Consider the following 15,718-nt stretch of genomic DNA (forward strand, 5'->3'; position numbering starts at 1 on the left):
GGCCAAGGATTCCCTCAAACTATTTCCTTATGCTAAATCACCCTTTGGGCTTCCTTTATCAGCTTACTCCCCAAAACTTAGTCTCACTCACTCAGTCTCTCTCCCAAATAAAAAGAATCATCAGGTCTGTGGCAGTGAATATCAAAGATCAGCCTAGAACATATTATTGTGCCAGGAAACAAGAAAATACTCAAAAGACAGGCAGAAAAATGTTAAAAGGACATGGGATCCAGCTTGGCATGAGCTCCCATTGTACAAATTCAGGACAGTTTAAATAACAAAAAGGATAATGATGAGGAATTATAACATATATATTTAAAAAGATCCATGAGTCCATAGTGATACTCAAAAATAAATGGGAGCAGAGAGGAAGTTTTCTTTACAAAATCCAGATAATAGAATAACAGAATGGGGGAGAATCACCACTCTGCAACTACTCATGTAATACTTGATTCAGAAAGGGATCACCTATGGATGCTAAAAGCAGTGAGGAAAAATTGTTGAGGATCAAGATATTCACCTAGCGTCTAAATATCACCCCACAGATTATCCCCACAAAGGGATAAAGGAAACATCATTGGAGAAATCTAGTGGACACCACCTTAACAAAGTGGTCAAAATTTATCATCGCCCAAAATGGGACAATCTGACATTATTTATGCCTCGTGGCTATGATATAAACAACAAGATGCATATGGTATTCCTACCGTAACTATTTAACCTGAATCTATGTGGAAGAGAAATCAGATATATCCAGGAAATGATACATTCCACAAAACAACTAGCCTAAGCTCTTCAAAAATATCAGATTTATGAAAGATGAGCCAAAAAAGTTCAGGAACTGTTGTAAATTAACGGAGACTACAGAGATATACAATGAATAGCCATGTATGATCCTCACTTGGGTTTTGGATCAGAAAGCAAAAAAAAAAATCCAAAGATATTATTAGGACAAATGTTTGAATACAAACTGTATGTGATAAATAATATTACTGTTACACTGTTGTATTTCTTGGACTTGGTAACAGTATCATGGCCATCGAGGAGAAAGTCCATGTTCTTAGGATACAATGTGGAAATATTTAGGGGTACAGCATCATCATGCCTGTAACTCTAAGGGCTCAGTAAAAATCAAGGGCTTGATATCTAGAGTGGGAGCAAGAAATTCAGCAAATGTGGTGAAGCTAAATGAGGTGTCAATTGTACTACTCTTTCAACAGTTTTCTGAAATGTTTCAAAATAAGAAGTTGAGAGAATAACCACAGTGGTTTTCAACCACATAAATTTGTTTTGCTCACATTGTACGTCAGGGGTGGCAGCTACAGACCAGCTGTGGCTCAGCAGCTTTATTCCAGAGTCCAAGCTGTGGAAGCAGCCCCTCACTTCCCTCTACACACACCCCCTCCCCACCACCACCAACTTGGGACTTGTGGTTCCCTGGAGGAAGGAAGGGAGAGCACAATCTGCTCTGTGTACTAGTCCTTGAAAGCTTCTTCTCAGACTCACTAGCTCTTGGTCTCACAGTTCCCTGGCCCTAGCAAGTCCAATCACCAAGCTCAGTGGCATTAGGCCAGCAGTGTATGCCTTTTTTGGGATCCAGTGAATGAGGTTATAGAATTCAAGGAGAAAAGCAACTCACTGATATCTAGAATCCAATAGCCCAGTTACCCTCCCAAGATCCGTTATTCTCCCAAGATCACCAGCTAAGTGGGAACTCAAAGATCCCACTTTGAACTATGAACTAAGATCCGTCTCCAAAGCTTATGCTTTGTTTTTCTCTCAAATTCATGGGTTTTTTTAATCTAAATATGTGATTTTACATTTTCAAATTATGGTACATTTGCTCACTTGGAAAATCAAGAAAATATATATTATAAGGCGTACTTTGAAAAGTGTCTCTCCCAGCCCTTGTCTCCATTCATTCTTACCAAAATCTCACACAGGATACCAATGTTAATAATTTCTTGTGTGCCCTTGAGAGTCCTGGGTGCCTCTATTAGCTAACCCAGATATACAAACTCACTCTCCTCCCCACTTATGTCCCAAATGCAGCAGATGAAACACATAGTTCTTTGCCTTGCCAGGCTCTGCTTTTAATCAGCTTTAATGTGTTAGTTAGTCTGGTTCTCCTGAGAAGCAGACATCAAGACAGGGTTAAAAATGCAAGGATTTTATTTGGATACATACCAGTGAGAGAAGAGGGGAAGGCTGGTCCATATGTAGTAGAGAAGGAAGAGAGAGTGGAGGTGTTCCTGACTGTCCAAGCGGGCTAAGGAAGCTGGTCAGCACCATGAAAGGACAGGGGTTAGTCCCTGAGTGCAAATCCAGAACCAGAAGGATCCCAATCTTTCAGGGACAGGTTTGCCATACTCATCTCCAGCTGGGAAGAGCCAGGGGGGAGGTGTGCCCTCAGAGCAAACAGGGTGGATTTCAGAGTTTAACAGCACAGGCTCTGGGTCATGACCCCCCTCATTCCCTGGATTTGGAGATCTATGAAGCATTTGAAATAGGCTGTATTTAAGAAATCAAATAATTAAAGAAGCACTTACTATGCATTTTGCATTTACTACACAATAAACACACACAAGCATTTCTAGCAATGATCTCCAACAAGACTCAACACCCTCTACTTCCACCTGGCCTGAAAGGTGCAGACAAACACACAACTCCTAAGATGATAAGAATAGAAGGAAAAGCCGGTGCAACCCAAGGCTTTCCTTTCTGTTAGTGTGGTACCATGGAGCAAAATGGTACCTACACTTCAACATCATTCCTTACTAACTCCTTAATGGCTAAGGTAGCAGCGGAGTGTGTGTGTGTGTGTGTGTGTGTGTGTGTGTGTGTGTGTGTGTGTCAGTGGGCTTCTGGAGAAATAAAATTCAGTTGAATATAAAAATGTACATATGGGGCACCTGGTTGGCTCCATCAGTGGAGCATGCAACTCTTGATCTCAGGGTTGCAAGTTTAAGCCCCACACTGAGTTTAAAGATTACTTAAAAATTAAAAAAAAAAGCTTTTCAGAAAATGTACATATCATCCACTTCTGCTAGCATTCCTCCTTTAAACTATTCTTTTCTTCCTTACACCATAATAAAATGTTATCAGTTCTTTCTTATTAGTAAAAAAGAGAGAACCAAGAATATAGATTACCAAAGCATAGAGTTTCTTCTTAGGTAATATTTTCTATTTCATTTTATAAATGTGTGCATGTGTAAGAATTGTGTTAGGAGGAGATCCCTGGGTGGCTCAGGGGTTTAGCGCCTGACTTCAGCCCAGGGCATGATCTGGAGTCCCAGGATCGAGTCCCACATCAGGTTCCCTGCATGGAGCCTGCTTCTCCCTCTGCCTGTGTCTCTGCCTCTCTCTCTCTCCCTTTCTCTCTCTCTGTCTCTCATGAATAAATAAATATTAAAAAAAGAAAGAATTGTATTAGGAAAGTAAATGTTTTGTTTCTAACCTTCATTAATAAATACCAAGTAATGTTTAGTTTGGGTTCCCTGCTTTGCGGGGAGCTTGCTTCTCCCCATCCGCACAGCTCTGCCTACCTGAACTCTCTCTGTTGAATAAATAAATAAAATCTTTAAAAAAAAAACCACTAATGATTCAGTAAGGCTTGAAAACTGTAAATTAAATCACAAGGTGAAGAGAGAGTATGGACCACTTATTCCACTCATCTCATTTACTAGATAGAGAAGATGATTTACAGAAAGGCTAGTATTTGGCTCACAGTCATACAGAATGCTAGGGTAGCATCTGGGACCATTGGAAACACCAGGGCATGTGGAAAATGCCAGGACTCCTGAAATTGGCATGCGCTCCTTAAAATCCTCTGAATCATCCCACCCTGCGGCATCCACACCAAACCCTTCATTTCATAGTTCTGTGAACCATGCAAGAATCCTCTTCCCATTTGTTTAGGATTTCAAAGATGTACTAATCCCTCGAACACATGTTGATGTGGATTTTCTTTGATGAAAAAAGGCAGATATATTCTTCAGAAGTAAGCTCCTCCTTGGTCCTCCCTCCTATTTGAGGCTGAGAAAACTTATGAGAGTACCCTCAAGTTTACTTAGAGTCTTCGTGGCGAGTGAAAATGGGGAGTGGGGTTCGTGGCGAGTGAAAATGGGAAGTGGGGTGAAAATTGGCCAAGATGATGCTTTTTTGGTGAAACAAAATACTTTCTTCCAGAATCCCTTTCCCACTGTATATAATTACACATAACTTCTTTTTTCCCCCCACTTTTTATTGTTCTTTTAAGCTCTTGAGTTTCCCTGTTTTATTCTTTACTCCTTGGCTATGACACTGGCCTGTCCTCCCTCCTCTCCCCTCCATCCAATCTTGACCTGCCCTGGGAGAACACACAAGCTCAATCCTGAATACCCAAAAAACACCCACACCTACTGACTAACTCATGAGATGTAGTATTGTGAAGAAGTAAAAACCTCTGTTAGATCCCAGATCTCCACTTCTGAGCCCTATGACCTGGGGATAGTTGGACCATAGTTTACTTAACTATACTCTCTTTGATGTGCCCTTAGGATATTTGAAACATTTTGCTGTGATGAGCATAGGTCTATCTAAAATCTGTGCACTGGGTATTTCTTCAGAAGAGATTCATAGTCACGGAATTGTTTGATCAAGGGTATATGTATTTGAATTTCGATAGGTGCTGCCAAAGTTTCCATCAAAGCCATTAACGAACAAGACAAAGCAGAGATATGTTTATTCCAAATGAGAATTGCAAATATTGTCACAGTGGTAAAAGGCCACATTGTCATGCATCTTTGACTTGGTGAATGAGGTCCAAGGTCACACTCTCTAATCTTTCACCTTCCCCATTTCATATGCAAGACCTTTTTTAACTTGGCCTGGCATTTATCTATTGGATTCATCAGAGAAAATACAAATAGAGCCAGTAATTTCTTGTCAATCTTTGTTTCAAAGGGCTGGATTATATCTCTCAAACCTATTATAAAACCTTGATCATCTAATTGCATATCTTCAATTAAAATGAGTTGATCTATCCAGACTTTTATTAGTGTTTTCCTCTAGATTTCCTCTCAAATCGTTTTACAGTTTTTATGGCTGATTTACATTACACAAACAACATAGTCTCTCCATAAAAATTCAAACACAGAGAGTAAAGCATGGGTCATCTTCCCAATCTCACTGTGCTCTATATCTCTATATTTCTATACCTATATCTCAGATATTCTTAGTTTCTCAATCCATTCTGTAATACTCAACTGCCCCATATACTGACAGTATACAGGTTATTCAAATAGATCCCCCAAGAAGTGGCAAAGGCAATGAAACATAGGAACGACAAGAATAAAGAATCAGAAACTCCCTACAGTTCTCTCTGTGACAACTGTGGGAGTATTTTGATAACTGTTGGCAGCAGGACGCCGCATGTGATGTGGGGAAGGAAACCTTGGCATTGAAACAAGCAAATGGTTTGGCGACAGTTTATTAAATTTCTGCAATGCTTGCAAATGCCAGTAACAATTTCTCAGACTGCAGACTGACTACACGTGACAGGCTTGATAATGGTTCACAATTGTTACCAAGTCAATTACCCTTCAAAATTAAAAATTATAGAAACTCTGAATAATTGTCACTACTAAAACAAAAGCTCCCTGGAGTTTATGTATTTAACTTGTTTGTTTTGGTTGCTTCTCTGGCACAGATTTGGAAGCCAAGCAAAGGCATCCAAGTAAAATTATAATTAAATCTCACTGGTAAGCTATTATCAAACTATTAGATATTCTTCATACCAAAAAAAAAAGTCCACATTCTTTCCTAAATGTACATCTGTAAATGCCTACATTAAAAAAGGTTTTCAAAGCAATAGCTCACATTATACCTTAAGGAACTAGGATAAGATCAAACTAAACCCCAAACTAGCAAAAGGTGGGAAATAATGTAGATTAGAGCAGAGATCGGTGAAACAGAGAACAGAAAAAAAAAATAGAGAAAATCAATGAATCCAAAAGTCAGTTATTCAAAAAGATTCTTTTTTCTTGGTTAGCTAAACTGACCAAGAAAAAAGAGAGAAAATACAAATTACTAAAATCAGGAATAGAAGAGGAACATTACTACCAATTTTGTAGTAATAAAATTGATTATAAGGAAAGCTATGAACGACTACATGCCAAAAATCAGATAATTTAGATGAAATGAACCAATTCCTAGAAAGACACAAACTACCAAAACTGACTCAAGGAAAAAATTTAAAAATCTGAATATTCAGGCCTATAACAAGGTAAGAGATAAAATTAGTCATTTTTAAATTTCCTACCAATATAAAACAAAGTTCACATGACTTTACTGGTGAAATCTACTGAATATTTGAAGGAAATTAATCCTAATTCGTTGCAAACTCTTACAAAATACAGGAGTGGCAGGAACACTTTTAAATTCATTTTATGAGGCCAGAATTATTCTGGTACCAAGACTAGAAAAAAATATATCACAAGAAAAAAAAAACAAACTATAGACCAAAATCCCGTATGAATATAGATGCAAAAAATCTTCAGCAAAATACTAGCAAACTAAACCCAGCAACATATAGAAAGATTACATACCAGGACCAAATGGGATTTATCTCAGAAATCCAAGGGTGGTATAACATATGAATATCAATCAATGTAAAAACTATATACAGAATAAATAACAAAAAAAAACACATGATAATCTCAACAGATACAGGAAAGGTATTTGATAAAATCCAGCATCTTTTCTTGATAAAAACACCCAACAAACTAGGAATAGAAGGGAATTTAATAAACTCTCCACAGCTAACATCATACATGATGGAGAAAGACTAAATACTTTCTCTTAAATCAGAAACAAGAAAGAAAAGAATGTCCACTCTTTCACTTTTGTTTAACGTTGTACTGGAGGTCATATTCAAGACAATTAGGCAAGGAAAAGAAATAAAAAGTGCTCACTTCAGCAGCACATATACTAAAATTGGAACAATACAAAGAAGATTAGCATGGCCCCTGCACAAGGATGAGATGTAAATTCACAAAACATTCCACCGAAAGAAAGAAGGAAGAGAAAGTATCTGGATTGAAAAATAAGAAGAAAGAAAGAAAGAAAGAAAGAAAGAAAGAAAGAAAGAAAGAAAGAAAGGAAGGAAGGAAGGAAGGAAGGAAGGAAGGAAGGGAGAGAGAAAGAAAGAAAAAGAAAGGAAAAGAAGCAAAACTATCTCTATTTGTGGATGACACCATATTGTACATAGAAAATCCTAAGGAATCCACTAAAAAAATTAGAACTAATAAGAGTACAGGAAGGTTACAGGATGCAAGATAAACATTAAAAAATCAATATTTCTTAGACTAGCACTGAAAATTCTGAAAATAAAATTAAGAAAACAATTCCATTTACAATAGCATCAAAAAGAATAAATTAGTGTAAATTTAGTAAAAGAAGTGTAAAACTTGCACACTGAAAACTAAAACATCACTGAAACTAAAGAGCTCAAAAAAATGAGATGATATCCTATCTTCATGAATCAAAAGACTTGATATTGTCGAGATGGTAATACACCCCAAATTGACTTGTAGATACAATATAATCCCTATCAAAATCCCAGCTGGCTTTTGAAGGAATTGACAAGCTGATTCTAAAATTCATAGAGAATTGCAAAGAACCCAGAATAACAAAACAATTTTGAAAAAGAAGAATAACGTTAGAAGACTCCCTGATTTCAAAACTAACTACAAATCTATGGTAATTGAGACAATATGGCACTGAGGGGTGCCTGCGTAGCTCAGTCAGTTAAGCATCTGCCTTTGGCTAAATGATTTTACTTATTTATTTGAGAGAAAGAGAGAGCATGAGCAGGGAAAGGGCGGAGGGAGAAGTAGACTGCCCACTGAGCAGGGAGCCAGACGTGGGGCTTGATCCCAGGACTCTGGGATCATAACCTGAGCTGAAGGCAGATGCTTAACTGACTGAGCCACCCAGATGCCCTAAATAAAATCTTTAAAAAAAAAAAAAGACAATGTGGCACTGACTTAGAGATGGACATATAGAGTGGTAGAAAAATTGAGAGTCCAAAAATAAACCTTTACATACATGGGCAATCAATCTTTGACAAATATACCAAATCATCAAAGGGAAAGAATAATATTTTCAATTAATGATGTTGGCACAACTGGATATCCACATGCAAAGAATGGGATTTATTTACCAAGATATACCTCTCAAACCAGACAACATACAGAAAAGTTATATGACTACCTCACAACATATACAAAAAGTTAAGTGAAAAGGAATTACCAACGCAAATGAAAGAGCTAAAACTACAAAACTGTAAGAAGAAAAATATAAGAGTAAATCATTCTGACCTTGAGTTAAGCAGCGGTTTCTTAGCTTTAAAAAAATAAGTAAAAAAAGAAAAAAAGAAATTGTACTACATCAAACTTTGTGCACATATCAAGAAAGTAAACAGATTTCCATAGACTGGGAAAAAACTTTGTAAATCATATATCTGACAAGAAACTTGTGTCCAGAATATATGAAAAACACAACTCAATAACAAAAAAGAGACAACTAATCTAAACTAAAAGTTAGCAAAGCATTTGAATAGACATTTATCAAAGAAGATATACAAAATAGCCAGCAGGCATGAAAAGCAAGAAGATGCTCAACATCATTAACGTCTAAACCAAATGAGGTATTACTTCACACCCAGTAGGTTGGCTATAATAATAATAATAAAAAAAGCAGTCATTAACAAGTGCTGAGGAGGATCCGGAGACCCTGGAACTCTCACACACGCTAATAAGAATGTAAAGTGGTCCAGGGGCTTTGAAAAACAGTCTGGCGGTGCCTCAAAATGTTAAACGGACAGTTATCATGCAACCTAGCACTTCAATTCTTAGACATTCACCAAGAGAAATGAAAACATACATCCACACAAAAAGTTGTACCTGAATATTCATAGCAGCATCCGTCATAACAGCCAAAAGGTGGAAACAACCCAAATGTCCATCAACTAATGGATGAAAAATAAAATGTAGTGAATCCATACAACAAAATATTATTCATCAGTGAAAAGGAATAAAATACTGATACATAATACAACATGGTTGAGTCCAGAAAACATTGTGCTAAATGAAAGAAGCCCATCACAAAAGATCACACAGTGTAGAGTTCAATTTATATTAAGTGTTTCAAAATAGGAAACTATTTACAGGCAGAAGGTGGTTAGTGGTTGATTAGGACTGGGGGAAGGAGGTTGGGAGTGGGGGGTGCATGCTAATGTGTCCTAGGTTTCTCTTAGGAGAGACTAAGATGTTCTAAAATGAGATATGGTGATGGTTGGGGCTCCTGGGTGGTTCAGTCAGTTGAGTGGCCAACTTTTGATTTCGGCTCAGGTCATGGAAGGAATGAGCCTTTGTGGACTCTGTGCTCAGTGGGGAGTCAGCTTCAGGATTCTTTCTCCCTGCCCTACCCCCTTCTTCCTAAAATAAATAAATAAATCCTGTTTTTTAAAAAAACATGATGATGGTTTCACATCTCTGCAAATATACTGAATAACATTGAATTTACACTTTAAGTGGGTGAATTGTATAGCATTTGACATATCTTCATAAAGCTGTTTTTTAAGAAAAAAAAATTCTTGACTAATCTGGTTGGCCTTTTGACAGGATACTTTATTCCTAGTCCCTTGGTCATGACACTTGCCTGCCTCTTCCAATCAACCTTGACATGCCCTGGAGAGGAAGCCAGCTGGGTCCTGACCATCTAAAGCCACCCCAAATTAGTTGGATACAACCAGCATGAACTGCCAATGAGTTGGCACAGCTCCAGAGCTAAGCTGCCTTTGTTCAAATCCCTGATGTTCACTTCTTAGCGCTTGACTTGTATTAGTTTCTTTGCACCTCATGCTTCTAATTAATCATGAAAAATTAGAATAATTATAATACCTTGCAGCACTTGGGGACACTTAAAGCATTGGCATTCAGCATACTAATGAGTACACTCAATGAGGTCAGTATTTGTTATTGGGAGTGGCCTTCACACTCTGACCCTCATGGGACTGGTTCTGGCCCAGATTTGGATGATTTTGCATTTTATTTCACATGGAGATAACAACAGTTGTCTTCGCTAGGCTCCCTAACTTAGCAGAAGGGTCCATGCAGCCACCTGGGCATGGAAGGTAGTTTGGTGTACATCCATAGTTAAGTGGAATTATGTGTTTTTAATTAGGACACATTTTCTGCATCAAGTATGTAGCTAAGAAGACTCATTACCTCATTTTTAGAAAAATAATTACACATAAAATAGGAGTATTCAGAAATGCATTTAGAAGGTAGTGAGCATTGAAAACATCAGGAAAAGGGAGTGTATTTGCAATTCCAGTTTTAAATCTTTCATTTATTTGTAATCTGATTGTTTTTTATTCAACTCAGGTTAATGTTCCTGTTGGCATGAATCATCTCTGGTAATCATAACATATTTATTTTATTCTCGTCTCCTTCCTTTGCAACCCACAATATTTAGATGCTTGATAAGCTGGAAAATTCAACCCAACATCTTCTACAATAAAAAATTTCCATCATTACTGTCAATGAGAATTTGAGAATCCAGGTAGTAACATATAACAGGTATCCCAAATGTTGGTAACTGAGTATTTATAAACAGGCAGTCTGGTTGATTTTTACTTGTGCCAGTTTCATGAGACTTTATAATAGTTTAGAGCAGTGGTTTTATACCTTCCCCAAATAGCTTTCTTACACATTTTTCCTGTGGCCTCTCCTGACATTTTCACTTACGGAATCTCCATACCCAGTGTGGAACCTAAACTCACAACCCTGAGATCAAGAGTGGCATGCTCTACCAACTGAGCCAGCCAGACACCGCCCCCATGACATTTTAATATCACTGATATATAGTTGACCTTTGAACCCCTCACATAGTCAAAGACCTGCATATAACTTTTGATTCTTCAAAAACTTAACTCTTTAAAGCCTACTTTTGACCAGAAGCCTTATGGAGAACATAAACAGTATATTAACACAGATGTTGTATGTTACATGTATTATATATTCTTACAATGAAGGAAGCTAGAGAAAAGAAAATGTTATTAAGAAAACCATAAAAGGGGGTTGCCTGGGTGGCTCAGTGGTTTAGCACCTGTCTTTGGCCCAGGGCATGATCCTGGAGTTCCAGATCGAGTCCCACGAAGGGCTTCTTGCATGGAGCCTGCTTCTCCCTCTGCCTATGTCTCTGCCTCTTTCTCTCTCTGTGTCTTTCATGAATAAATAAATAAAATCTTTTTTAAAAACCCATAAGGAATAGAAAATACATTTACAGTACTATATTTATCAGAAAAAAATCCATGTATAAGTAGACCCACGCAGTTCAAACCCCTGCTGTTCAAGGGTCAACTGTAGTATATATCTGTTTAAGCTTTTTACCTTCAGTAAAATAATTTTCTTCCCCTTGGGGGCAATATTACATCCATTGAGAATTCATGGCCTATTCTAGTATTCAAATTTTATATGGTAAGAAAAAGTAGGATGAGCTACCTTCCTCCTGCCACTTGTTATTTTGGTGGCAGAAATACATTCAAAAAACATATGACTATTAGCTAATTCAGTGTGGTCCACAGATCTGCAGCATCACCATCACCTGGTAGTTTGTTAGAAATGCAGACTGTCAGCCCCACCTCAGACCTACTCCATCAGAATCTGCATTTTTACACAATCCTCTGTTAAGTCAGATGCCCATTAGCCTGAGAAGCACTGGTTTACAGTATAATCCTCTACTGTTGGGAAACATTAAGATAATGTGTGAATGGAAAAAAAGATGTATAGCCCTAAAACTAGTTTTTAAGTAACCCACGCCTTCCTCTCAGGTTCTGACTCATACACTGTTTCTTTGGTCATCAATATTATTTTTTAAATGTAGAATTGGGTGTGCTTTGTTTGTTTGAGAAATGTTATTTTTATTTACTCTAAGCAGTGAAAAAAATCCCCATGAGGCCTCATCTTGCTGCCCTGCCTCTGCTCCCTGTTTTTTCTTTCTCTCCCAAAAAAGAGATGTGTTACAATTCGTTGGAGAGAACAAGATAAATAAAAATAAAGAGAAGTTTCTCTTTTTCTCACAAATGAATTAGCCTTCCAAATTCCAGTCAAGGCCTCCATAAATTTAAGCTTGTTTTGACAGTGATAATTTCTCTTGGATCAACTGAATAGGTGGAGCCAGTAATAAGGCAAAGAGATTTTACCTACTTTACCATTTTTGAAGAGCCAGCAAGTCAGCATGGAGGAGAGATGATACTGAATTAATGCAATGCATTTTGGTTCCTTATTTATAAAAATAGACTTAATTTTTAATTAATTTTTGAGGGTATAAAAATGAAGTTTCAAAATGTATATGAAATAAATGTGAAAATTCACAGCTATACAGAAAAGACATAGTATAATAAATGCCATATACTTGCTACCTACATTAACAATCTACTGCATTTAACTGCTTTTACATTTTTCTGAAGCATTTTAATATGAATTACAGATAGATGACACTTCATCCTTATTTTTCAAGGTTTTTTTTTAATAAGACTATTTTTACATAAAACACAGGTTTTACTTAACTAAGACTTTTGAGGTTAAAACCAGAGATATTTCCACTACCACAAAGCTTTCATTGTTATTCCCATCACTTTTTCCCCAACCAGCAGGAGATGAGGAAAAAAAAAAAAAAAAACAAACCCCAAACCCTGGACCTGTTAGAATTGGTCCAAGTACCAGCTGAGACTTTATTTTGTGATGTTTCCAGAAGAGCCTTGACAGCAAAAAGCAAAGTTCTTTTTTAATTCTACACTATTGACGAAGACTGTGGTCAAGTTAGGCCAAAAGCCAAAGCTCTCCTCATTGAAAAATGCTGTGGAAGATTTGCCTAAATACCAGCAGCTTTTTCTTAATTGAGAATCTCGGCTAACATGTTGGAGCTTTTAAATGCAGAGAAAGAAGGGAGTATAGAAAAGAGATAAGATGAAGATCAGAAGAGAGAAGACACAGAGCATGTTATAAACCCCAATTCAAATGTCACCCAAAAGGTATCTCTCTCTTCTATCTCCCAATATCCCTTTCTAACACTTGATTTACTATGATAAATTGAAGTATAAGCAGTTAATAAGAGACATGTGTGTTTGTGCGAGGGTGCATGTGCGTGCATGTATGTGTCATGGCTAGGGGTAGGAAGAGAAAGAAAAATTTTGGAGTAGTTGAGTGGAAGTTGCTTGCTATATTGACATTTTCCCAGCAGCGATATATGGTATTATTTTTAGAAGACCGGTTAATTCTTCATTTTTAAAATGAAAGACTGAAACATAAGAGTCATATGGTTTTATAGATGAAAGTGCCTTTAAAATCATATACCTTAGTCCCATCATCTATATATGAGGAACTGAAGTTCTGGAGGTATTAGGTAGCTTATCTAAGAGAGTATCTAGGAAAAAGAAATGTTGCTTCTGGAATGGCCAGTATATCCTCACTTTTGATTTTCAGTACTCCAGGATGTTTCATCTCTATCCTAGGAAGGAATAACAAGGATGGCCGCTTCCACCAGGGCTCTAACCCGGGCATCCTGCTTGTTAAACAGCATCCATCCCCACGGGGCATTTTCAGTCTCCAGTGTTCCCTACCATTGTGTTCACTGGCTCCAAGCCAGCAGACAAGCATTTGAACTTCTGTGCCTGGGATGATTCCTAGCACTTCAGAGAATCAACAGCCTGCCTTTCTTCATAATATTACGCTTCCAGGAAAAAAAATATTTTTGAAAAGTGTTCTAATTCCTAGGAGTATTTACATCTAAAAGACACAAGGCAAGCCTTAAAAATTCAGTGAGAGGATAGGGTTTTAAAGGATATCATGTGAGAAAATATGCCCTCCTTTGACTTTTCCAAAAAAAAACGTAAATCTTGGCTTGTGCAATGGACAGAATGTTGTCACTTACAGTGTTATCTGTGGTGAAACTAAATGCGAATTTGAGTTACTTTTCCTTGGAGCCAAAAAGAGCATTCTGGAAAGACTAAAGCTCTCCACCTGGCCTAAAGGAGACAGATCCAAGAACACAGCGGAATTCCTAAATCTTTGGGAGTGAAAAGGCATCATTCTGTTCCTTGTCCATCCCATCCGGTTTTTGCCAGAGCAAGGTAGATCAAGTTCATTTGTGTTCTCCAACACCCCTGCCCAAAGATCTTAAAGATGAAAGAACACAGCTGAGATGCTGGTAAGAAAAGTTCTTTTAAGTATGGAATTCCATCAGCATTAAGAATTTGATTATGCAAAACATTAAAAGTTTTTACAAGTATATTAAAGAAAAATTCTTTAGGGATATAAACACCAAATAAATAATAAACAGCCTGTTTTGCTACACAGACTTCTATTTATCTGCCTTATGTTGGAGTACATACTAAATTCCATACTTCAATAGAGTGCCTTGAGGGCTAGGCCCAAAGAAAAAGGCTTACTATCTTTTTGTTTTTGTAATTCAAGAAAAATTAACCAAAACGCAAAGCATACTTTTTAAGTCATGCTTTTCTTTGTTGGCACAATGGCAGAAATACTCTCTTGGCAAATAGGCAGATAAGAGACTCTACTACTAAAAATTCAATATTGCCAATGTCAATCTGGCCACGAATCTAAAGCTTGCCAATGTTTTGCCCACCGATTACCTTGAGGAAATAATTAGACAAAAGCCCAAGTGTATAAGAATGTGCATCACAATGTATGTTAAAAAAGCAAGACAACCTCAAAGTAAATAAAACATGAATCTGTTAAATAATGATTATATCCCTGCAGTAAATGCTAAGGTACCGTAAATGCTAAGGACCCATGCTGCAGCAGATCGATTGATCTGGAAAGATATGGAGGTAATAAGAAGGGTCAGACCAGAACCATGTCTTGTTCTGCCATTGACCAATTGGGTGTCCTGGGGCAATTTTTTGGACCTCGCTCCTACCCTCATTTCCTCTAGTGTTCAATCAAAAGAGATGACGGAAATACGGTGCTTAGCAATGAAATTGGCATATAGAGATATTGAAGCTTAAAAGTACTCTTGCCTTCACAAAGACATTGTTAGGTGCTATGGACTAAATGGGTTGTTTCCCCTCAAAACTCATAGGTTGAAATGGTTATCCCAATGTGACAGTATTTTGAAGCTGGGTCCTTTGAGAGGGAATGAGGTCATAAGGGTGGAACCTTCATAAATGGGATTAGTGTCCTTATAAAAAGAGTCCAGAGAAGCAGCCAGCTCTCATTCTATCATGTGAGGATACAATAAAATGATGGCTGTCTGCAACCCAGAGGAGGACCCTTGATAAAACCTGATCATGCTGGCACCCTGATTTTAAGAGTTCTGGCCTCCAGACTGTAAGAAATACATTTCTATTGTTTATAAGCCACCTAGTATATGGTGCTTTGTTGTGGCAGCTTAAAGAGACCAAGTTATTAGTTAAAAAAACAAAACAAAAACAACTTACAGTCCAATCACATTCTTGTCAGAGATATATGGATCTATATATTCATCTAGTTGCTAAATATTTATTAGGCATTGAATCACTGACACTTTGTTAAGAAAAGAGACTATGAGGGCAGCCCGGGTGGCTCAGTGGTTAAGCGCCACCTTCGGTCCAGGGCCTGATCCTGGAGACTGGGGATCGAGTCCCACGTCGGGCTTCCTGCATGGAGCC

General features: G+C 37.5%; 1 non-coding gene across 1 annotated transcript; it reads left to right on the forward strand.

The window, feature by feature from the left end:
• Positions 1-6,945: 6,945 nt before the first annotated feature.
• On the forward strand, positions 6,946-7,052 carry LOC129502259 (U6 spliceosomal RNA). The gene has a single exon (XR_008662912.1). It is a non-coding gene; the product is annotated as a U6 spliceosomal RNA (small nuclear RNA).
• The last annotated feature ends 8,666 nt before the right edge of the window (positions 7,053-15,718 follow it).

This window comes from Nyctereutes procyonoides, unplaced genomic scaffold (assembly GCF_905146905.1).
Source record: "Nyctereutes procyonoides isolate TBG_1078 unplaced genomic scaffold, NYPRO_anot_genome, whole genome shotgun sequence".
In the NCBI taxonomy this organism is placed as follows: domain Eukaryota; kingdom Metazoa; phylum Chordata; class Mammalia; order Carnivora; family Canidae; genus Nyctereutes; species Nyctereutes procyonoides.